This window comes from Silene latifolia, chromosome 11 (assembly GCF_048544455.1).
Source record: "Silene latifolia isolate original U9 population chromosome 11, ASM4854445v1, whole genome shotgun sequence".
NCBI lineage: Eukaryota > Viridiplantae > Streptophyta > Magnoliopsida > Caryophyllales > Caryophyllaceae > Silene > Silene latifolia.
In genome coordinates, this window is record NC_133536.1 from 30,726,111 (window position 1) to 30,752,812 (window position 26,702).

The 26,702-nt window shown below is 37.0% G+C and overlaps 1 non-coding gene across 1 annotated transcript; it reads left to right on the top strand.

The window, feature by feature from the left end:
* Positions 1–22,386: 22,386 nt before the first annotated feature.
* On the top strand, positions 22,387–22,493 carry LOC141615434 (small nucleolar RNA R71). The gene has a single exon (XR_012529855.1). It is a non-coding gene; the product is annotated as a small nucleolar RNA R71 (small nucleolar RNA).
* The last annotated feature ends 4,209 nt before the right edge of the window (positions 22,494–26,702 follow it).

Sequence of the window (26,702 nt, forward strand, 5' to 3'; positions counted from 1 at the left end):
ATCGCCTAATTTGTAATTAATTAATAGTTTTATTTTAATTTTATTACAAATTGTATAATAGGGTATTGTTATGTAATTTAATTATTAGTAATTAGATGAAGCATCTAAAGACGGAGTTTTCATGAAGACGGTGTTTTCGGAAAGGTGTTTCGAAATCCTAAAGAAGGAGGCCTATTTATGAAGACTCAAGGGACCAAGGAGTTGGTTTCCGAAGTGTAATAATTTTACTTAATTAGATTAACTAGGTGGCCATATTAGGACTTGGTTGTTTTAAATCTTTTATGCATTCATGCCAAATCGTCACTACATGTTTTATTTCTTTTGTTATCGATTTAATTGTCTAGCATTCACCAATTTAGTTCACTTAAAAGTGATAGACAATTAATTTGATAAGATCTCTCACATTTGTTTAAAATTGAGATTAAGCCTTACCAAATAATAGCACCTATGAATCCCTTCTTCATTAGAGGTAGGTTCGGATCACCGAGGTACACTCTTTTTACGTTGGGTAAGTAGGGTAATAAAAGTTATTACACGTGAAAATTGGTTGGACTCAACGGGATAGATATGGGTTGAATCGGTCCACCATGCCCATATTTATTCTGGGGCTAAAAGATAGATTTTAAGAAAATCCGTCAACCAAGAGTTCTAGTAGTAGAATCAGTCAAAGTTGTTGACTCACCAAATTTATATAAATATAGGTTGAATCGGTCCACCGTGCCCGTGTTTATATAAAATTGGATCTTGGAATCATTTATATAATTCAGTGGGAGATCATTATATAAATGGGAACTTGTTTAATAGTTTCACAAGTTAAATATTTCTAGACGATAAATGTTAATCTTTCCTTTATTTCCTTTGTAGTAATCACGATGACTTCTACTAGTGAAACCGCCACCATAGCTAGAGATTCATGGCTACGTTCTTTTATGGACAAATATGTTTTAAAAGCCGACGGTAGTAATTTTAAAGATTGGGAAGAACAACTTCGATTAGCTGCCGCAGGTGATGGCAAATTACGTTACCTTGTCGATCCCTCTCCCCCTTTGCCTAGTACTAGGGCCACTGCCGATGTAAGGGAGGCTTTTTCAAATTATCAAAAGGATTCCGCTGCAATAAAAAATGTTTTGATTTTTTCAATGGATCCTGCTTTACAAAGGCAATGTGTCAAGTTTCGTGATGCACATGAAGTATTTTCGAGGCTTTCAACTATGTTTTCTCAAGCCCCGAGAATAATTCAGTATGACACCGCAGTCCGTTTCTTTGAGGCTAACCTCAAAGATGGTCAACCTGTAAGTTCACACGTACTTAAAATGATTGAGTACGTGGAAACTTTAGAGGGGTTGGGATGCAAGATCCCCGACGAACTTGTGGTGGACCGAGTGCTCCACTCTCTCTCGCGCGTCAAGGGATTTACCCAATTTAGGGTAAATTATAATATGACGAACATGAGAAAGAGTTTACATGAGCTCCATTCTCTGCCTTGTTAGTTATTTAGACCATATTAATACTCATCTTATGATATTAAAATTACAAAATAATTATAAATGGTCTAAATCTACATGCATGCAAAAGAAATGTATAAAGGATGGTTTTAAACCATCTTAAGACAAAAGTTCCTTACATTGCTATAAGGCAAATATGGGCACAACTCAAGGACTCCTTCCTTGATGTTGTTCTTGAGCTAAATCAACAAGGATGATCCTCCAAGAACACAAGTTACCAATATAGGTAACCTCCTTTGGTGGCACCCAAGATTAACCCAAATTACTACTATAATACTAACTAGATAATAATAGTAGTAACCTTGTAGATGTATATTTGATGTACTAATTAATATTATTACCTTGATAATATTATTAGTTAGTTATATATGTGTTTATAAGATAAAAATGATGAACAAATTAAGAAGAAAAAGTTGGTCTTTTTGGTGTATAAGAAATCGGCCAAGAGAGCTCAACAAAGACCAAATTTTCTTCTAATTTTTCCAACTTGGTTATGGTGTACATGGATGGGTATTTATAGCCAAATGTAGAGACAAAGCTAAGTGGAATATGCCACTTATAAGGACACTTGGTGTCCTCTAAAAAATCGGTCAAAGTGGACTTATTTGAGTCCATTTCGATTTTCGACATTTGCCCCACAAATGCTTATAAGTCTTATATTTAATTATCTTACATAATTAAATATTAATTTAATTATTTAACCCTTAAATAATATAAATTAACTACCAATAACTACTTAACCATTAAGTAATCATAAGACCATTTTATCAACATACAATGTGTCAATATTAACCCATTTAGCTAATTTTACAACCTCTTGTAAAATATAATAGCTAATTAATTCCACCTCAAAACATATACACATATCGTCTAAAATTAATTAATTAACAATTAATTAATAAATTCTAATCATTTATTATTTAAATATCTCATAATTAAATAATAAATCTCATTGTCCCGAGTTCGTAACCCGTCATCAAATAATACATTTATGTGACTAACTAAGAGTCAAATAATACAAGGAATTAATTATTTCGTATCTCATACAAACAATTAATTTATTCTATTTGGGTGTCATCCTATAGGTGTGACCTAAAGGGATCACCGATCACCGCCGTCACACGACAAGAATGTCAAACTCTAGTCACCAATCATTACCGATTAACGATGACCAGCTGACAAATAAATAAATAAATCCCCGATATTCCTTTTACGAGATTTATTATGTAAACGCACTTATTGTGGAGGACACTACTCCAACAATCTCCCACTTGTCTGACACAAGTATGCGTTACCAATTCTCTTGTCCAATAATATCTCCCACTCAATGCAAGATGTCTTTCAGGTCGTTCTTGCACGCGATCATATCATAAAGTGGTTTCCTCGATCGGAGAATGACTGCCCCGACCGGATAATCTACTATAGATCTCATCCGAGCGTGGCCACGCATTTCACGATCATCTCTCCTCGAGTGGCCTTGAGATAGAATATGACATAAAAGGACAATCCCGTTGACCTATTTTCTTCATTCGATATAGATCACAATGACCCAGTAAATGCTCATCGGCCTCCTTTTACGGTGCGACCTAGAACAAAAACCAAAGCCACCGGAAAACCATACCAACTCAGACAAATAGTCACCAGTCTAAAGAATTGACTCGAAGGAATAAATAGAAGTCCTCGCCACGACCTAGCAACAAAAGGACTCTATAAACGGTCACTGTCCGACAAATTGTCTCACAATATGCCTATGTAATCGACCAGTCATCACTATGACCATATGACAAATCGAACCCGTCATCTATCGCCTTACAATCTAGTCACTCAGAGACGTCACCTCATTAAGTAACTAGGGACAAAATACAATGTTAATCCAGTTCACTTAATAGGGTTCGACATTGTCTTTACAACCTATTTGGAGAAAACAAAGTATATAAATTCAGACATAAAACTGAATATAACGATAAATGCAACTATCATATATGAAATAATAAATACAATATTTGATTATTACATATCATATAATTTACAACAGTTCTGGCATTCGTCTCAACCCCATAGAAACTACATGACTATCATGTTTAGCTTGAGACAATGGCTTGGTTAAAGGATCAGCGATGTTGTCAGCTGTCCCAACCTTACAAACTGTTATTTCTTTCCTTTCGATTAAATCTCTAATTACATGAAATTTTCTAAGTACATGTCTAGACTTGTTACTAGACTTGGGCTCTTTTGCTTGAAAAATAGCCCCGCTGTTATCACAATATAAAGTGATAGGATCCTCGGCGGTCGGAACTACTTTCAGTCCCTCTAAAAATTGCCTAATCCAAACACTTCTTTTGCGGCTTCGTAGGCGCAATGTACTCGCTTCCGTTGTAGAATCAATGCATCACAGACTCTTTGAAACTTCTCCAACAAACCGCCCCTCCGTTCAACAAAAAGACAAAACCAGCCTGGGATTTCAAATCATCCCTATCGCTTGAAACCGGCATCCGTATAACCTCTTATACGTAATTCAGATTCTCCTCCAAACACTAAGAATGAATCTTTAGTCCTTCTCAAGTACTTCAGAATATTCTTGACGGCTATCCAGTGACTCTCACCTGGAGTTTTCTGAAAACGACTCGTCATACTCAAAGCATACGAGACGTCAGGACGAGAACACATCATAGCATACATGATCGATCCAACAGCGGAAGCATATGGAATCGATTTCATGCGTTCAATATCATTAGGCTTAGTAGGACACTGTGACTTACTCAAAGTGATCCCACTGCCCATAGGTAGAAAACCTCTCTTGGAGTTTCTCATATTGAATCGGTCAAGAATCTTATCGATATAGGCTTCTTGACTCAATGCTAATATCCTTTTGGATCTATCCCTATAGATCCGGATACCCAAGATGCGCTGAGCTTCTCCCAAATCTTTCATTTGGAAGTGATTTCCCAACCACTTCTTAACAGAAGCAAGCATATCAACATCATTCCCAATGAGTAATATGTCGTCCACATAAAGAAGTAAGAAAACAACTTTACTCCCACTAAACTTCATGTATAAACATGGTTCCTCAACACTTCGAGAAAAACCATTCTGTTTAATAACATGATCAAAACGATGATTCCAACTCCTTGACGCTTGCTTAAGACCATAAATGGATCTCTTAAGTTTGCATACTTTGTTAGGATTTTTAGGATCCACAAAACCCTCGGTTGTGTCATGAACACTTCCTCTTCCGAAAACCCGTTCAGAAAGCGGTTTTGACATCCATTTGCCATATCTCATAATCATGAAATGCAGCAATCGCTAACATTATCCGAACAGATCTAAGCATAGCAACTGGTGCAAAAGTTTCATCATAGTGTAAACCATGAATCTGAGTGAAACCTTTTGCAACCAATCTAGCTTTGTAGACATCTTTATGTCCATCCATGCCGATTTTAATCTTGAATATCCACTTACACTGAAGAGGTCGAACATCTTTAGGTAAGTCAACCAGGTCCCATACCTGATTATCGTACATGGAATCCATTTCGGATTGCATGGCTTCGAGCCATAGCTTAGAGTCAGAACTCATAATAGCTGCTTTATAGGTCTTGGGTTCATCACTTTCTAAAAGTAAAACCTCATAGTCACCATCTTCCTCGATAATACCAAGGTATCTATCAGGCTGACGACTAACCCTTTCTGACCTCCTAGGTTCAGAAGGAACAATAACCGATTCAGACGTAGAAGGAACATCTTCCTGTATTGTCATATCAGTTTGTGGCTCTTGAACTTCGTCAAGTTCAAATTTTCTCCCACTCTGTCTTCTAGATATAAACTCTTTTTCTAGAAAGACAGCTTCACGAGCCACAAACACTTTGTTCTCGTTACTATTGTAGAAGTAATATCCACAAGTTTCCTTAGGGTAGCCTACAAAAATACACTTTTCAGAACGAGGTGAAAGCTTATCGTCAGACTTGGTCTTAACATAAGCATCACAACCCCATACTTTCATGTATCGCAGATTCGGGACTTTCCCTTTCCATATTTCATATGGAGTTTTGTCAGTTGCTTTAGTGGGACTTTTATTAAGTGATTGTACAGCAGATAAAATGGCAAAACCCCAGAATGACTTAGGTAATTCTGTTTGACTCATCATCGATCGAACCATATCTAATCGGTCAAAGTGGACTTACATTGCTATAAGGCAAATATGGGCACAACTCAAGGACTCCTTCCTTGATGTTGTTCTTGAGCTAAATCAACAAGGATGATCCTCCAAGAACACAAGTTACCAATATAGGTAACCTCCTTTGGTGGCACCCAAGATTAACCCAAATTACTACTATAATACTAACTAGATAATAATAGTAGTAACCTTGTAGATGTATATTTGATGTACTAATTAATATTATTACCTTGATAATATTATTAGTTAGTTATATATGTGTTTATAAGATAAAAATGATGAACAAATTAAGAAGAAAAAGTTGGTCATTTTGGTGTATAAGAAATCGGCCAAGAGAGCTCAACAAAGACCAAATTTTCTTCTAATTTTTCCAACTTAAGAATGATGTGAATAAGTCAACTACCATTTATAATTATTTTGTAATTTTAATATCCTAAGTGGGAGATTGTTGGAGTAGTGTCCTCCACAATAAGTGCGTTTACATAATAAATCTCGTAAAAGGAATATCAGGGATTTATTTATTTATTTGTCAGCTGGTCATCGTTAATCGGTAATGATTGGCTGACTAGAGTTTGACATTACTGTCGTGTGACGGCGGTGATCAGCTGATCCCTTTAGGTCACACCTATAGGATGACACCCAAATAGAATAAATTAATTGTTTGTATGAGATACGAAATAATTAATTCCTTGTATTATTTGACTCTTAGTTAGTCACATAAATGTATTATTTGATGACGGGTTACGAACTCGGGACAATGAGATTTATTATTTAATTATGAGATATTTAAATAATAAATGATTAGAATTTATTAATTAATTGTTAATTAATTAATTTTAGACGATATGTGTATATGTTTTGAGGTGGAATTAATTAGCTATTATATTTTACAAGAGGTTGTAAAATTAGCTAAATGGGTTAATATTGACACATTGTATGTTGATAAAATGGTCTTATGATTACTTAATGGTTAAGTAGTTATTGGTAGTTAATTTATATTATTTAAGGGTTAAATAATTAAATTAATATTTAATTATGTAAGATAATTAAATATAAGACTTATAAGCATTTGTGGGGCAAATGTCGAAAATCGAAATGGACTCAAATAAGTCCACTTTGACCGATTTTTTAGAGGACACCAAGTGTCCTTATAAGTGGCATATTCCACTTAGCTTTGTCTCTACATTTGGCTATAAATACCCATCCATGTACACCATAACCAAGTTGGAAAAATTAGAAGAAAATTTGGTCTTTGTTGAGCTCTCTTGGCCGATTTCTTATACACCAAAAAGACCAACTTTTTCTTCTTAATTTGTTCATCATTTTTATCTTATAAACACATATATAACTAACTAATAATATTATCAAGGTAATAATATTAATTAGTACATCAAATATACATCTACAAGGTTACTACTATTATTATCTAGTTAGTATTATAGTAGTAATTTGGGTTAATCTTGGGTGCCACCAAAGGAGGTTACCTATATTGGTAACTTGTGTTCTTGGAGGATCATCCTTGTTGATTTAGCTCAAGAACAACATCAAGGAAGGAGTCCTTGAGTTGTGCCCATATTTGCCTTATAGCAATGTAAGGAACTTTTGTCTTAAGATGGTTTAAAACCATCCTTTATACATTTCTTTTGCATGCATGTAGATTTAGACCATTTATAATTATTTTGTAATTTTAATATCATAAGATGAGTATTAATATGGTCTAAATAACTAACAAGTGTGTACTCAGCTTGTCCTTTTAATATCCTAAGTGGGAGATTGTTGGAGTAGTGTCCTTTATTTCCTTTGTTTAAAGGAAATAATCACGATGACTTCTACTAGTGAAACCGCTTATTCACTTGTAGTAATCACGATGACTTCTACTAATTATAAAAGGTTTCTACTAGCCAAAATCCATAAAGGGTAATCCTCTTAAAGATACTTGTAATTATTGTAATAACAAGGGACATTGGAGACGTAATTGCACAAAGTACCTGGATGACATAAAAGCTGGCATTGTGAAGCCGACATGTAATTTCTTAACTGAATCTTTTATGATAGACATAAATTATGCTTCAAATACAACTTGGGTATTAGATACTGGTTGTGGTTCTCACTTGTGCAATCATCTGCAGGGCCTAAAAAGCATAAGAAAGCTAAACAAGGGTGATGTCGATCTCCGAATGGGAAACGGGTCTAAAGTAGCTGCCGTCTCAGTAGGAACTTATGTACTTAGTTTAGCTTCGGGTTTGGAGTTGCATCTTAATAATTGTTATTTTGTACCAACGCTATCTAGAAATATAATATCCGTATCTGTGTTAGACACAGAAGGGTTTTCCTTTGTAATTAAAGACAAGTGTTGTACTTTTTCCCTTAATGGGATTGTATATAGCCAAGCTATTTCGATCAATGGAATTTATATTCTAGATACCTGCAACGATGTTTATCATTTAGATAATAAAAGACTCAAAACAGGTGATCCTGATCTATCTTATTTATGGCATTGTCGATTAGGACACATCAACGAGAAGCGCATTAAAAGACTAGTGTCGACTGGTGTAATTAAACCTTTTGATTTCGAATCAATTGGTACATGCGAATCTTGTCTTCTTGGCAAGATGACTCGTTCACCTTTTCTAGGAAAAGGATCTCGAGCTAGTGAGTTATTGGGTTTAATACATACCGATGTTTGTGGCCCAATGACAACATCAACTAGAGAGTAATTTTGACTATTTCATTACTTTTACCGATGACATGAGTAGATATGGGTATATCTACTTAATGAGGTATAAAAGTGAAGCTTTTGATAAGTTCAAAGAGTTTCGAATGAAGTAGAAAACCAATTAAATAAGAAGATTAAAGCATTAAGATCGATCGATCGTGGTGGGGAATATATAAGCAATGACTTTAAAGATCACCTTATAAACTCGTGGTATTGTATCTCGCTTAACTCCTCCTGCACACCACAATTAAATGGTGTGTCTGAAAGGAGGAATCGAACTTTATTAGATATGGTTCGATCGATGATGAGTCAAACAGAATTACCTAAGTCATTCCGGGGTTTTGCCATTTTATCTGCTGTACAATCACTTAATAAAAGTCCCACTAAAGCAATCGACAAAACTCCATATGAAATATGGAAAGGAAAGTCCCGAATCACGATACATGAAAGTATGGGGTTGTGATGCTTATGTTAAGACCAAGTCCGACGATAAGCTTTCACCTCGTTCAAAAGTGTATTTTTGTAGGCTACCCTAAGGAAACTTGTGGATATTACTTCTACAATAGTAACGAGAACAAAGTGTTTGTGGCTCGTGAAGCTGTCTTTCTAGAAAAAGAGTTTATTTCTAGAAGACCGAGTGGGAGAAAATTTGAACTTGACGAAGTTCAAGAGCCACAAACTGATATGACAATACATGAAGATGTTCCTTCTACGTCTGAATCGGTTATTGTTCCTTCCGAACCTAGGAGGTCGAAAAAGGGTTAGTCGTCACCGATAGATACCTTGGTATTATCGAGGAAGATGGTGACTATGAGGTTTTACTTTTAGAAAGTGATGAACCCAAGACCTATAAAGCAAATGCATTATGAGTTCGACTCTAAGCTATGGCTCGAAGCCATGCAATCCGAAATGGATTCCATGTACGATAATCAGGTATGGGACCTGGTTGACTTACCTAAAGATGTTCGACCTCTTCAGTGTAAGTGGATATTCAAGATTAAAATCGGCATGGATGGACATAAAGATGTCTACAAAGCTAGATTGGTTGCAAAAGGTTTCACTCAGATTCATGGTTTACACTATGATGAAACTTTTGCACCAATTGCTATGCTTAGATCTGTTCGGATAATGTTAGCGATTGTTGCATTTCATGATTATGAGATATGGCAAATGGATGTCAAAACCGCTTTCTGAACGGGTTTCGGAAGAGGAAGTGTTCATGACACAACCTGAGGGTTTTGTGGATCCTAAAAATCCTAACAAAGTATGCAAACTTAAGAGATCCATTTATGGTCTTAAGCAAGCGTCAAGGAGTTGGAATCATCGTTTTGATCATGTTATTAAACATAATGGTTTTTCTCGAAGTGTTGAGGAACCATGTTTATACATGAAGTTTAGTGGGAGTAAAGTTGTTTTCTTACTTCTTTATGTGGACGACATATTACTCATTGGGAATGATGTTGATATGCTTGCTTCTATTAAGAAGTGGTTGGGAAATCACTTCCAAATGAAAGATTTGGGAGAAGCTCAACGCATCTTGGGTATCCGGATCTATAGAGATAGATCCAAAAGGATATTAGCATTGAGTCAAGAAGCCTATATCGATAAGATTCTTGACCGATTCAATATGAAAAACTCCAAGAGAGGTTTTCTACCTATGGGCAGTGGGATCACTTTGAGTAAGTCACGTTGTCCTACTAAGCCTAATGATATTGAACGCATGAAATCGATTCCATATGCTTCCGCTGTTGGATCGATCATGTATGCTATGATGTGTTCTCGTCCTGACGTCTCGTATGCTTTGAGTATGACGAGTCGTTTTCAGAAAACTCCAGGTGAGAGTCACTGGATAGCCGTCAAGAATATTCTGAAGTACTTGAGAAGGACTAAAGATTCATTCTTAGTGTTTGGAGGAGAATCAATTACGTATAAGAGGTTATATGGATGCCGCTTTCAAACCGATAGGGATGATTTGAAATCCCAGTGGGTTTTGTCTTTTTGTTGAACGGAGGGGCGGTTTGTTGGAGAAGTTTCAAAGAGTCTCAGATCTGATTCTACAACGGAAGTGAGTACATTGCGCCTCTCCGAAGCTGCAAAAGAAGCTGTTTGGATTAGGCAATTTTTAGAGGGACTGAAAGTAGTTCCGACCGCCGAGGATCCTATCACTTTATATTGTGATAACAGTGGGGCTATTTTTCAAGCAAAAGAGCCCAAGTCTAGTAACAAGTCTAGACATGTACTTAGGAAATTTCATGTAATTAGAGATTTAATAGAAAGGAAAGAAATTACAGTTTGTAAGGTTGGGACAAATTGACAACATCGCGATCCTTTAACCAAGCCATTGTCTCAAGCTAAACATGATAGTCATGTAGTTTCTATGGGGTTGAGACGAATGCCGAATCATTGTAAATTATATGATATGTAATAATCAAATATTGTATTTATTATTTCATATATGATAGTTGCATTTATCGTTATATTCGCTTTTGTGTCCGAATTTATATACTTTGTTTTCTCCAAATAGGTTGTAAAGACAATGTCGAACCCTATTAAGTGAACTGGATTAACATTGTATTTTGTCCCTAGTTACTTAATGAGGTGACGTCTCGGAGTGACTAGATTGTAAGGCGATAGATGACAGTTCGATCGTCATATGGTCATAATGATGACTGGTCGATTACATAGGCATATTGTGAGACAATTTGTCGGACAGTGACCGTTTATAGAGTCCTTTTGTTGCTAGGTCGTGGCGAGGACTTCTATTTATTCCTTCGAGTCAATTCTTTAGACTGGTGACTATTTATCTGAGTTGGTATGGTTTTCCGGTGGCTTTGGTTTTTGTTCTAGGTCGCACCGTAAAAGGAGGCCGATGAGCATTTACTGGGTCATTGTGATCTATATCGAATGAAGAAAATAGGTCAACGGGATTGTCCTTTTATGTCATATTCTATCTCAAGGCCACTCGAGGAGAGATGACTGTGAAATGCGTGGCCACGCTCGGATGAGATCTATAGTAGATTATCCGGTCGATACCATTCTTCTCGATCGAGGAAACCACTTTATGATATGATCGCGTGCAAGAACGACCTGAAAGACATCTTGCATTGAGTGGGAGATATTATTGGACAAGAGAATTGGTAACGCACACTTGTGTCAGACAAGTGGGAGATTGTTGGAGTAGTGTCCTCCACAATAAGTGCGTCTACATAATAAATCTCGTAAAAGGAATATCAGGGATTATTTATTTATTTGTCAGCTGGTCATCGTTAATCGGTAATGATTGGCTGACTAGAGTTTGACATTACTGTCGTGTGACGGCGGTGATCAGCTGATCCCTTTAGGTCACACCTATAGGATGACGCCCAAATAGAATAAATTAATTGTTTGTATGAGATACGAGATAATTAATTCCTTGTATTATTTGACTTTTAATAAGTCACGTAAAAGTATTATTTGATGACGGGTTACGAACTCGGGATAAAGAGATTTATTATTTAATTATGAGATATTTAAATAATAAATAATTAGAATTGATTAATTAATTGTTAATTAATTAATTTTATACGATATGTGTATATGTTTTGAGGTGAAATTAATTAGCTATTATATTTTACAAGAGGTTGTAAAATTAGCTAAATGGGTTAATATTGACACATTGTATGTTGATAAAATAGTCTTATGATTACTTAATGGTTAAGTAGTTATTGGTAGTTAATTTATATTATTTAAGGGTTAAATAATTAAATTAATATTTAATTATGTAAGATAATTAAATATAAGACTTATAAGCATTTGTGGGGCAAATGTCGAAAATCGAATTGGACTCAAAATAGTCCACTTGGACCGATTTCTTTGAGGACAAACAAGTGTCCTTTGTAGTGGATTTTCCACTAAGGTTTGTTCTCCACATTTTGCTATAAATACCCACTTATTCACATCATTCTTAAGTTGGAAAAATTAGAAGAAAATTTGGTCTTTGTTGAGCTCTCTTGGCCGATTTCTTATACACCAAAAAGACCAACTTTTTCTTCTTAATTTGTTCATCATTTTTTATCTTATAAACACATATATAACTAACTAATAATATTATCAAGGTAATAATATTAATTAGTACATCAAATATACATCTACAAGGTTACTACTATTATTATCTAGTTAGTATTATAGTAGTAATTTGGGTTAATCTTGGGTGCCACCAAAGGAGGTTACCTATATTGGTAACTTGTGTTCTTGGAGGATCATCCTTGTTGATTTAGCTCAAGAACAACATCAAGGAAGGAGTCCTTGAGTTGTGCCCATATTTGCCTTATAGCAATGTAAGGAACTTTTGTCTTAAGATGGTTTAAAACCATCCTTTATACATTTCTTTTGCATGCATGTAGATTTAGACCATTTATAATTATTTTGTAATTTTAATATCATAAGATGAGTATTAATATGGTCTAAATAACTAACAGGGCTATCACCAATTGAAGATCAAGGATGAGGGCATCCCAAAGACCACATTTAGATCAAGGTAGGGGCATTATGAGTTTGTACTAATGCCATTTGGGTTAACGAACGCTCCGGCCACCTTCATGGATCTCATGAATAGGGTGTTTCGTCCGTACTTAGACAAGTTCATGGTGGTATTCATAGATGATATCTTGGTCTACTCCAAGACCAAGGAAGAGCACGAGGAACACCTAAGAATCGCTTTGCAAACCTTGAAGGAGCACCAACTATATGCAAAGCTTAGTAAGTGCGAGTTTTAGTTGGAGAATATGGCTTTCTTAGGTCATGTAAATCAAGGGAAGGAGTTGTCGTGGATCCTACCAAGATTGAGGCCGTTTCTAAGTGGGTGGCACCCAAGAATGTAGCGGAAATTCGAAGCTTCCTAGGCCTAGCCGGGTATTATCGCCGATTTGTGAAAGACTTCTCCAAGATTGCTAGACCCTTGACATCATTGATGAAAAAAGAGAACCACTTCAAGTGGGACGGGAGTTGTGAGACGGCCTTCTAGACCCTAAAGGAGCGCCTAACCACGGCCCCGGTGTTAGCCTTACCGGAAGAGAGTAAGAATTTTGAAGTATACACCGATGCTTCAAAGAATGGCTTGGGATGCGTACTTATGCAAAATGGTAGAGTCATTGCTTATGCCTAGCGGCAATTGAAGACCTACGAGGAGAACTACCCAATCCACGACCTAGAATTGGTAGCCATTGTCTTTGTCTTGAAAATTTTGAGGCACTACTTGTATGGAGAAACCTTTAAAGTATTTTTCGACCAGAAAAGCTTGAAGTACATCTACACTCAAAAGGAGTTGAACATGAGACAAAGGAGATGGATTGAACTTATTGGGGACTATGATATAGAAATAATCTAACATAAAGGGAAAGCTAATGTGATGATCGATGCCTTGAGTAGGAAGTCGGCGCACTTGATCGGTCCGTTTAGTGTTCACAAATAGAAAGATGTGGTCGTTGGGTCACGTCCGAATTAAAACACAATTTATAGCTTCACAAACAACTCTACAATTAGTAAAGAGGCAACTAAAGGTCGGATCCCAAGGGACGGGAATTGAGATGAGATTTCAATTGAAACTAGTGGTGTCTTAGGGGTGTCACAAATTGGGTTGATGTAGAAGATCACTAACTAAAATAGCAATGAAATTAAACAAGCAAGATGAATTAAAAGGGTTGTAAACAATTGATAAAAAGCACTAGGGTGTCATGGGGTCATAAGGGAATCATGGGAATTGATCATACAAACATGTTCTCAAATTATAAGCAAGCAATTATTGTTGTGATGGATTGAGTTGGGTTATATCTTACAATCCTAGGAAAGTTTGGGTCCCGGAGCCGAATCGATTAGATTGTACAACACCTACAAGTCGACTTAATCTTCCCTACTCAACAACATGCATGGTCTAATGAGACTCGAGTTGGTTTATGTCTTACAAGTCTCATTGAAAAGATAGGTGATGGGTAAAAAATGCAAGGATTCATAGGCTCGCATTTCATCAAACATAACATGTGCATGAGTTGAGATCAAAACAAGCAAGCAAATAAAACATGAAAGTATATTAATTTAAGCACGAATCATTCCCCATGTTGGTTTCCCCTAATCACCCATTAACCCTAGCTAAAAGACTGCTCACTCATTATCATGGTTATCATGCTAGCAAGGTTGTCAATCATACCAACAAAATGAAACATGATGAATAAATGAAAGTAATTAACAATAATTAAAAAGGTATTAAGAGAATTATACCTACTAATGATTCCAATAATAAAGCAAAGATAAAAGAAGTACTTGATGCTTGATTGAGAGGTTGTCAATCTCCCAATAATAACCCAAATAATCTTCAATTACCCAAAATAAAGGATGAACAAAAGAGAGATTAAGGAAATAAAACTTGTATTAAAACTTGATTAATTGTTGATTACAAAACTAAAGAGAGTTTTGATTGATATTAACTACTCTAAGAATTGATAAGAAGAACATGCTCTGTTAATTAGACTAATGGGGTATTTATAGTGGAAATTAGGAGGATGCATTAGGGTTAACTAAGGGCTAAACTAGTAATTACACTTTTTAGATTGAGCAGGGAGGAGCCGGTATTTTTCGAAGGAAGGGCTTCTTTCTTTGTAACTTGGAGAAGGGGAAATCGCGCTGTAGAGGAATCCGAGCGGTTTTGGGTCGGAACGGGCGGATTCTGGCGGATGAAAACGAGCGGCTTTGAGGGAATCTGGGCGGATTGTGGTGGCCAAACCCGAGCGTCTTCTGGTGAATCCGCACTGATTGTGCATGGTGAGGACGGCCGGATTGTGGTCAATCCGCACGGATTGTGCCTCAGCAAGATTTCTTCTTCTTTTCTTCCCTTTTCTTCATAAATTCCTTGGGGATTTCCTTGGGGACTCAAGGATCCTTTCTCAACATTGCTCATCTACTATCATATGTACAAAGGCCTTCTAATCTTGTCTCTCCTTGATGCTTGGTCATTGGATTCGATCAATTTAGTCTTGTTTTGCCATGAAAATGCAAGATTCTTACTCCTTTCTTACCAAGGGATCAAAATCTCAAAGAATATGCAAAACAAAGAACTAAAGATAATAAATGACCCAAATATGCACTAAAAAGCATGGGAACAAGGCTAATTCGGGGGCTAAATATGCGCTAATTATGGTCACATCAAATATCCCCAAACCGAACCTTTGCTCGTCCCGAGTAAAGAGGTGACAAAGACTAGGACCATTATTTAAACTAACCTAATAACATAGCCGATATGAGACAATTAGCGGGTCTCACTCCGCCCCTTCAACTCACAACAAGACAACCATGAGGTAGGATGCCTTCTTGCAAGGCAAGGTGGGTCTTGCCAAAATGGCGACACATCCAAACATTAAGCACACAAAATCACATAATGGATGCATCTACAAAAGGAATAGCCACTTCCTCATCAAGTGGCGGAGGCACTAAAGAGGAACAAATTTAAGAGCATGTAATCCTTCACAAATACTAGTTCAACAAATTACTAAGGCTAAGAGGAGGGCACTAAATCACCTCCAAATGGTGTTAAACTAGACTACTTTCGCCTCAATTTCCAAATGCTTTCGTCAAGGGCGATCGGATGGTGGTGGAATGATGATCCCTATGATGCTAGTAGCATATGACATGACAAGTCTCGAATTATCTACAAAAGTAAAGGTCATGGATCGTCCCAAGCTCGACAAAGTGGCTTGACAAAAAGGCTTTTTGGGAATGAAATGCTCAAATCGTTGTAAACAAGGGTGGATATGACTATTATTCAAAAATTGACCTCATTCAACTTTCACATTTCAAAAATTTAAGATGGGGTTTGTCCCTTCCGGGCTAGTGTCCTTTGCTTTCGCCAATCGCTTATTAGGCAACCGGTTAACCTCTAGACAATAGCTTTTCGGGGTGATAGTCACTCTGTCTCTGGGCGGCCAAATTCACAACCGTGTGGGGGCCCAATTCAATGGATCCCGCTCCAAAGCACATCGAAGTGGTACGCCTCCATCAAAACAATTTAAATTTCTCAACATTCAACAATTCATAACATTTGAGGTTTCCTTGGCATTAAATTACTTCCACATGACAAAACTTTAGAAATGAGCACTTCAAACTTATTGATAGAAAATATTTTTGGGTTGCCTTACCACAAGGTCAATCAAGGTCACCTAGACAAGTTAACCAAGTCCACATCGCATCACGGGGTTGGATAGGTGACTCACATGCAAACCCTTGACTAGGCTTTGGGTCATGGGTCAAAAGACACTAATATGACACTCTCTAGGGTGTTTTACAACCATTCTAGTAGGCAAAGTCTTAAGTTGAACAAGTATTTGTAATGGCTTAGTTGCTCTTGTCAAGGTTCCTAATTAGGCACTTTTCAAAACTTTTCTAATATGCAACTACATGCTATGATGCAACTAATATAAACATCCTAATGCAAGTGATTCTATCAACTAGTATGACATATAAACTAAATGCAAGTCCTAAGTTCACATTGTTATACCGCATCAATCAAAATAAAGCCACATAGTCATTAACATAAAGAGGAAAAAGGAGATTGGAAAGATCATACCATGCGGTCTTCAATATCCTCATGTCTCGGATGTGGCGTAGTCGATCAATGTGAACAAGGATAGAACAAACACAATATATACAAGACAATTTATACAAAAGGAAATAAACATGTTTTTGGGTTTTCAATTTTCAAATTTTTATGATTTTCAAATTTTTCAATTTTTTTGGATTTTTTGAATAAGAGTTAAATGTTAGAATTCCCATCCCCACACTAATATGGGCATTGTCCTCAATGGCCAAAATGATGGAAATTGTGCAAAGATGATGCATGATTTCTATACTAAATGCAATCTATACTAAGCTACACTACATGATGCATGGTTTTTGTTATGACGGAGAGGATAATTTAGATTACCTCCCGTTGTGTATGCATTAACTTCCCCAAACCGAGTGAGACACTATTGCTAATGTCTTAAGGATGGGTGTAGTTCATGCACACACTATGCAATGCATGAAACTAATTTGTCATTTTGGATTTTAAAAGCGGGAACAATAAAATGAGAACACCTCAATGGTACCGAGGTGTGAGTCCTCTATGGTGCTTAGGACTACTCTAACAATGATCAAGAAAAATAATTAAAACAAAGAGAGAAATAGACAAACCATGAGAGGGTAGGAGCCTCCAAGGCTTGCTAATCTTCCATCATATCATCATCATCATCACTTTCCTCATTAGAAGTGGTCCCATTGCCACCTTCCTCTTCATTTGCTTCTTCACTTTCTTCTTCATCTTGCTCACCATCTTGCTCACCATCCTCTCCTCCTTCTTCACTTGCTTCTTCACCAATGTTATCATCAACTTTTTCATTACCAACAACCTCATTGTCACCCGAAACGACCCTAGATGCACCCGGAAATAGGATTTCTCTATCCGCCCAACTAGGCAAAGGACATGATGGATCAAGTAGTCCTTGCCTAGCTAAGTGTAGGAGGGGTGGATATTGAGCCAAGTAAGCGTTTTTCCGATCCTCAAAGGCTTGCTTGTGCATTGCTTGCATGAGAAGAGTCACATAATCATTTCTTGCTTCAACCCCCTCGGGCTTGAACTCTTCGTACTCAAAAGGGTAAGGTGGTATGACAATGGAAGAGGAGGGCATTTCAAGTTCACCCTTTTGTTGTTGGATAATATACTTGGCCTCTTTAGAAAGGGGAAGTAGATAATTGGTCCGGTGGACACTTAGACGACAAATCTTTGAAGGCAAAGTAAACGATTTAGCTTCACTAGTGAGCCATCCATACTTGGTGTCAAGAGGGTTATGGGCAACCCACTTGTACTTGTTTATCATAGTATGCATATCAACAAGATGACCACCCTCCTTTGCTTCATACTTGTTATCCTTGTTGAAGTTAGGATCAAAGTATTTGGCTAGGATAGTGACTAAGCCGCCATTGACAATAACGGTAGTGCCTTTCTTCCCACAATCAATGTTGAACCATCTATCTACCAAAAGCCTTAAAGAGTTGAAAGGCTTGGTGTGTACTCTCCCAATATTCAAAGCCGATTCAAGAAGAATAAAATCAAGTTTGGTGAAATGGTTGGTATCTTTCCTTGCAATAATGGTGTTTTCTATGACCTTGTGCCATACTCTTATGCCCGGATGGTGGACTAAAAGAGCACGACTCGCATGAAAGTCCTCAAATTTCCTTCCGGAAATTGTCTCCCAAAGAGGGTCGGGGTCATACTTTCCATAATTCTTGAAATAACTCGGTTCATCACTAAGACCCAAAATTTCACTCAATTCCCTAAAGGAAATGCATCTACTAACATTAGCTAGACGAAACTCGAGATTCTCCCTAGTCTCAACTTTGGTGACTTTCAAAGAACTCAAAAACTCCAAGGTAAGGGAGGGATATGTCAATTCCTTTGTTTCAAACAATTTCTTCAACCCCATTGCTTTGAAAAAGGCTCTAGTTTGCTCAAGGACACCTAATTTATCTAAGGTATCTTCACAAATAAATTTGGTGGATTGAAGTGATTTTCTAGCAAACTTGGCAAAAGTATCTCTATGGGTTTTGGAAATAAAAGTTACCTCCGGATAATGCAAGAGTTGATTGATTTCCGGAGTAGTAGATGTTGTTGCTCCCATAGAAGGTTGTTGTTGTTGTTGCACTTCCAAGTTTGGGGTTGCTACCACCATAGCCAATGCTTTCTTTGCTTGAAGAGCCTTTTGCCTTTGTGAAAGTGTCTTTGGTGCCTTTGTTGCCTTTGTTGCTCCCTTAGTCCTTGCCATTGATGAATTAACCAAGAAAAGAATGAAAAATCTTCAAATTGTAGTGTACCCAAATCGATGTAAAGGTGAAAGGCTTTGCCTTTATGAATTCAAAAATCGACTCAAAGGTTGAAGATTTGTGCTTGGTTTTGATTGTTATTGGAAAAGGAGTGATTGATTTGTTGTTAGAAGGAAGGTTTGATTTGATTTTAGTGAATGTAGTTGAGGGATTTTGTTTTTGTGATGGAGAGGATGAGGGTTTTGATGTTTTTGAGTAGTGTTATGAATGAATGAATGAATGAATGAATGAATGAATGAATGAAGGTGGTAGGGGTTTTATAAAGACCGAAATTTTCGAACTGCAGGGGCAATCCGTGCGGTTTCTGCTCAAGACGGGCGGATTCTGCACTTTCTGGGTTGGGAAAAACTCGCCTAAAGACGCGCGTATTCAAGAGAAGACGCTCGGATTCGCTGATACGGGACGGGCGGATTCTCCAGAAGACGGACGGATTCCTTCACAGGGATTTTTCCTTGTTTTCCTCAGCTGAGAAGATGGGCGTCTTCCCTTCAAGACGGGCGTATTTTCAGAGACGGGCGGATTGCTGTTCAGGACACCCGGATTCTCTTACAGTCAAATTTTTTTCAAAATTCAGCTCAGAAGGACGTGCGTCTTCTACCCAGTACGCTCGGATTGTCTGAAGATGGGCGGATTCTCCTGAATCCGCTTGGATTCTACCCCTTTGTACCCGAATTCAGTTCCATCCGTGTACAATGCATTTCCCTTACCATTCTTCCATTCTTCTTCATATCTTGTGTTCTTCATTGTGGGGGCATTACTAGGCAAGGATAGCTTAGGCAATTGTCATCCCCATACTAAGGTAAAGCACTACACGTCAATTGAAATCGTTAGTCCCTCCCTCACTTCTCTCAAACATGACAATTATCTTGATCAAAGTAAATAAAATAAATCCAAAGATGACAAAAATGCAATACAAGAATTGAAATGCGAGTTAGGGAGTTAGAAATATTTACAAATGGTGGTTTAGGGAGGACTCCACCAAACTCTCATTCTTGATGAGATGTCAAGGGGGCATGTTTAAGGTGTTGTTGATGTTACTCAACACCTTAAAGAAATAATCAAAAGCTTGTTCATTATCGTTATAAAGCTCTTCAATAGACCTTTTCCCTTGTTGTCGTTCTTGATCAATGGCATTACCAATGTAGGGATTAAAAATCCCTTCAAATTCGTCGTCCCAAAGACCACAAACTTCATTAAGTTGATCATTGAAAATCTCTTGATTTGATGGAGACAACTCTCCCAATTTCTTCTCTTGGCTAATGAGGCCATCCTCTTCTTCTTTGCTTGATTTTGATGAGCTTTGCAAGCTCTCCTTGTCATAATTCACTTGCTCTTTGAATGGGGCATCTTCAATTTTCTTCTTCCATTGGAGTTCCGACTTCTTCCTTTCATCCTTCCGACTATAATGATCAATCATGAAACACGGCTCATGCAAACGAGGAGCTCTCATAGTCTTGTCAAGATTAAAGGTTATGCTTTCATCTCCCACTTCTAGAGTGAGCTCACCATGTTTCACATCAATCACCGCACCCGCGGTGTGTAGGAAAGGTCTTCCTAGAATGATCGGAATGTTGGAATCTTCCTCCATATCAACAATGACAAAGTCCACCGGGATGAAAAACTTCCCAATTCGCACGGGAACATCTTCCCATATCCCTAATGGTGTCTTCGTTGATCTATCGGCCATTTGGAGCGTGATATTGGTGCATTTAAGCTCTCCCATCCCCAACCTTTTACTTACCGAGTACGGCATGACACTCACACTAGCCCCTAGATCACATAAGGCTTTGTTGATCATTGTGTCGCCAATGGTACACGGTATTGAGAAGCTTCCCGGATCCTTTAGTTTTGGAGGTGAACTCCCTTGAAGTATTGCACTACTCACCTTAGTGAAGGCGATAGTCTCAAGTTTCCGGATCGACTTCTTCTTTGTGAGGATATCTTTCATGTATTTCGCATAGGCCGGCACGTGATTGATTAATTCCGTGAAAGGAATCGAGACTTCCAAATTATTCACAATTTCCATAAACTTTCCAAGTTGATCATCAAATTTGGGCTTGGCTTGACGACTTGGAAAAGGAAGTCTAATCACAACGGGCTCCTTCTCCTTGACCTTGTCTTCATTTTTCTTTGAACTTTCTTCCTTTGATGATTCTCCATCTTTGGAGTTTTGCACAATTTCTTCCTTATCACTATCTTCCACAACTTCATCCTCAACTTGCTTCTCATACCTTGTACCACTTCTTAAGTGAATGGCACTAACCGTTTCATGTCTTGGGGGATTACCTTGAGGTGGTAATTGCCCCTTTTGTCTTTGTGAGCTTGAAGATGCTAGTTAAGTCAATTGGGTTTCCAACATCTTGGTGTGAGCTAGGATGTTGTTGATGGTTGTTTCCTTTGCTTGGCTATCTTTTTGCATTTGAGTGAAAAATTCTTGTTGATTCTTTTGCATTTGGAGGACCGCTTTTTGGACATCAAAACCTTGGTCATTTTGGTGATTGTATGGATTTTGATTTTGGTAACCTTGGTTTTGATTGTAAAAGGGTCTTTGATTTTGGTTTCTCATGGGAGGTGGGGTGTATGTTGTTTGAGGGTTTTGAACATTTTGGCTTTTGTATGAGAGATTTGGATGGAATTTGGTGTTTTCATTGTAATAGTTGGAATAAGGGGTACCGCTCTTGTATGCTTGGAAAGCATTTACTTGTTCATTTGTTCCCCTACATTCACTTTGGTCATGTCCCAAAGTTCCACAATTCTCACATATCCCACTCGGGATTGATGAAGATGCCGTCATGGCATTAACATGATGCTTTGGTGATTTTGAGACTTCTTCAAGTCTAGCCCTAGCTTTTTCAAACTTCAAATTGATTGTGTCAATGTGAGCACTAAGTTGAGCACCCAATTGAGTAACGGAGTCCACTTCATGCTTTCCTCCTCTAGTAGCCTTGCGAGGTCTACTATATTGTGAGTTATGGACCACCATTTCCTCAATTTTGTTCCATGTTTGATTGTCATCAACCTCGGTGAACATTCCATTTGATCCCATATTGAGAATGTTCCTTGAATCTTCATATAAACCATTCCAAAATTGTTGTACCAAGAACCATTCGCTAAGTCCATGGTGAGGACATGAGCGACAAATTCCCTTGAACCGCGCCCAAGCTTCATACAAAGATTCTTCATCCCTTTGCTTAAAACCCGTAATTTGAGCTCTTAGCATGTTAGTCTTTTCCGGTGGGTAGAATTTTTTGTAGAAAGCTAGAGCCAACTTCTTCCAAGAATCAATTCCGAGAGGCCTTATCAAGGCCCTTCAACCATTGTTTCGCGGTGCCAATTAGAGAAATCACATCACAATAGTCACAAAAGGTTTCCATATGAGAATGAGGGTCTTCACTAGGCATCCCCCCAAATTGACTCCTTTCGACTAATTGGATAAAGGCGGATTTGGCAATAAAATTTCCGGTTAGATGTTGTGGTGTGGGAGTACCATTGGGTAGGTTCTCCTCGGTGGGTACGAAATGTGATGAAAACTTAGGTATTGTAGGTTGATTTTGGGTGGTATTGTGTAATGGGTTCTCCTCACCTTCTCTTGCAAAAGGGTTGATGAACTCAATAGTTGGTTGAATATCTACAACCTCACTAATACCTCTCAAATTCCTCCTAGCAAGTCTCCTATTGGTTGTCAAAGTTCTTTTAATTTCACGATCAAAAGGTAACAAGTCACCTTGTGACCTTCTAGACATGCAAAATATCAAACAACTTGAAAACAATTAGAACAAACCTTGAGGAGTTTTACTTCCCCAAGGCAAAGAAAAGACACAACTAATAACAATATAAAGAAATCTAAATCAAGCTAACACCGTCCCCGGCAACGGCGCCATTTTTGATCTGTCCGTTTCGTGTTCACAAATAGAAAGATGTGGTCGTTGGGTCACGTCCGAATCAAAACACAATTTATAGCTTCACAAACAACTCTACAATTAGTAAAGAGGCAAGTAAAGGTCGGATCCCAAGGGACGGGAATTGAGATGAGATTTCAATTGAAACTAGTGGTGTCTTAGGGGTGTCACAAATTGGGTTGATGTAGAAGATCACTAACTAAAATAGCAATGAAATTAAACAAGCAAGATGAATTAAAAGGGTTGTAAACAATTGATAAAAAGCACTAGGGTGTCATGGGGTCATAAGGGAATCATGGGAATTGATCATACAAACATGTTCTCAAATTATAAGCAAGCAATTATTGTTGTGATGGATTGAGTTGGGTTATATCTTACAATCCTAGGAAAGTTTGGGTCCCGGAGCCGAATCGATTAGATTGTACAACACCTACAAGTCGACTTAATCTTCCCTACTCAACAACATGCATGGTCTAATGAGACTCGAGTTGGTTTATGTCTTACAAGTCTCATTGAAAAGATAGGTGATGGGTAAAAAATGCAAGGATTCATAGGCTCGCATTTCATCAAACATAACATGTGCATGAGTTGAGATCAAAACAAGCAAGCAAATAAAATATGAAAGCATATTAATTTAAGCATGAATCATTCCCCATGTTGGTTTCCCCTAATCACCCATTAACCCTAGCTAAGAGACTGCTCACTCATTATCATGTTGATCATGCTAGCAAGGTTGTCAATCATACCAACAAAATGAAACATGATGAATAAATGAAAGTAATTAACAATAATTAAAAAGGGATTAAGAGAATTATACCTACTAATGATTCCAATAATAAAGCAAAGATAAAAGAAGTACTTGATGCTTGATTGAGAGGTTCTCAATCTCCCAATAATAACCCAAATAATCTTCAATTACCCAAAATAAAGGATGAACAAAAGAGAGATTAAGGAAATAAAACTTGTATTAAAACTTGATTAATTGTTGATTACATAACTAAAGAGAGATTTGATTGATATTAACTACTCTAAGAATTGATAAGAAGAACATGCTCTTCTAATTAGACTAATGGGGTATTTATACTGGAAATTAGGAGGATGCATTAGGGTTAACTAAGGGCTAAACTAGTAATTACACTTTTTAGATTGAGCAGGGAGGAGCCGGTATTTTTCGAAGGAAGGGCTTATTTCTTTGTAACTTGGAGAAGGGGAAATCGCGCTGTAGAGGAATCCGAGCGGTTTTGGGTCGGGACGGGCGGATTCTGGCGGATGAAAACGAGCGGCTTTGAGGGAATCCGGGCGGATTGTGGTGGCCAAACCCGAGCGTCTTCTGGTGAATCCGCACGGATTGTGCATGGTGAGGACGGCCGGATTGTGGTCAATCCGCACGGATTGTGCCTCAGCAAGATTTCTTCTTCTTTTCTTCCCTTTTCTTCATAAATTCCTTGGGGATTTCCTTGGGGACTCAAGGATCCTTTCTCAACATTGCTCATCTACTATCATATGTACAAAGGCCTTCTAATCTTGTCTCTCCTTGATGCTTGGTCATTGGATTCGATCAATTTAGTCTTGTTTTGCCATGTGTTGGACCATATAGCTTATATGTTTATGTTTTGATGATGTCAAGGTGTTTTACATTTTATATACTTGTTGCGTGTAATTGTTTGTTAAGTGGTTTAGCATTAACCTGTTACGAGCAACAAAGGGGATTGTGACGATTACATGAGAAGTTCAAGTCCTTGTTCAAGATCACACAATTCAAAGATTCATTCAAGTATTATGTGAAGACGAAGCTCGTCTAGAAGATTAATCAAGCTTGGATGATGATGTAGCCTATACTCGAAGATCTCCTTGAAGATTAGAATAGTATAGGTGATTATCTCATAATGGTAATCAAAGAATGAGTTTCTTAATTAGTGAAGTTATAGCTTTGCAGCTATAACATTACTAGTAAAAGAGCTCAATGTTATAGCTCTTCTACTATAACATTGAAATGCTGAGTTTTTATACACGACTTTTAAATGGTTCGAAAACTGTTTTGCAATTTCTTAAAGTTTGTTTTATATGTTTTAATGAAAGTATTTATTTTATAAAGCCCGGTTTAGTGAGGAGTCCGGTTATATTGTTAGCGTTAATTGATGGTTATTGGGTCAACTTATGAGTTGGACTTTACTATCAATTAGGGTTTTCATCTAGCCTCTCCTAAAACCTAAATTCTAATTCTAATTATATACTAAGATTAGGGTTTGCATGGTTCACGAGCCTATGAGCCGTGTTGTGCCGTGTTGCCTATGAGATATTAGGTAAAGATTTTATTCTATAATAATATCTTTACATATCTTATATCTTAGTTAATATATTTGTTTATGGTAAAAGATATTCTTGTTTTAGAAAATCTTATCATAATCTTAGAATTTATGGTAAAGATAATATTTGGAAAGATTATATTCTGTCTTTTAGAATATTCTTTATTATCTTTTATGGCTTTTAGGTAAGAGATAATAAGAAGATATAATTTGTAATTATATCTTATTTCGGCTATTAGGGTTCTTATAGAAACCGTGTAGCCTTCCTCTTCCTTGTCTATAAATACTTTGTTATTTACAACATCTAAAGAGAGGCCTTAAGCATAAAAATTGTTTTCATATTTTAAAGAGCAAACCGTGTGTTTTTAACGAAAACCGATTTGCTAATCTTGAAAGATCGTGTGTTTACAAAACTCGCATACTTGTTCTTCATTTATCGTTATAAGATAATAGTGCTTTGTTGAATTCTTAACTTGTTCATTAACGTGAACTTTTGTTAGAATCATTAGTGCTTTCTTATTAGCGTAAGTTAGTCACTCGAGTATTTAACGGTACTCATTGAGTTACAGCTAGAGTTAGTTGTACGAGTTGGGTTAGTAAATTTGTAATCCGTAGAAAGGTACTAAATTTATTAATCGAGAATAGTGGACGTAGGTTTCGACTTGTGAAACTGAACCACTTCAAAAATCCGTGTGTCTCTTCTTGTTTCGTTCTTTCGTTTACTTTGCTTACAATCGTTAGTTGATTAGTTAAAGTTTAATCAATAAACTTTAAATAATCAATTACATTTACAATATCGAAAAAGCTTTTAAAAAGTTTTAAATCCTCAATTCACCCCCCTGAAGGAAATGTAGATTCATATACATATTTAACATATTCATATATGTCTAAAATAATTTGTCATAAAATTAAAACGGATTTTATGCATGCAAACAATAATATAATAGAAGAAGAATAAAGTCCTTACATTCAATATTTCGGCTATATAGGGCACAAGAGAGATCACCTTTCTCTTCTTGTTCTTGAGCTTTTCCAATGGAAGAACAAAGATCTAAGTGTAAGATCTCTCCCTATGTATTATACCCAAGGCTTCTTCTTAATCAAATTAATATTACAAGTACTAGTGTGATATTAATTTTGTAGAAAAATTGAACCAAAAATATTTGGTTTTGAGCTCTCAAAACCGGTTGAGAGAATAGGAGAGGAAGAGTGATTATTTTGTCA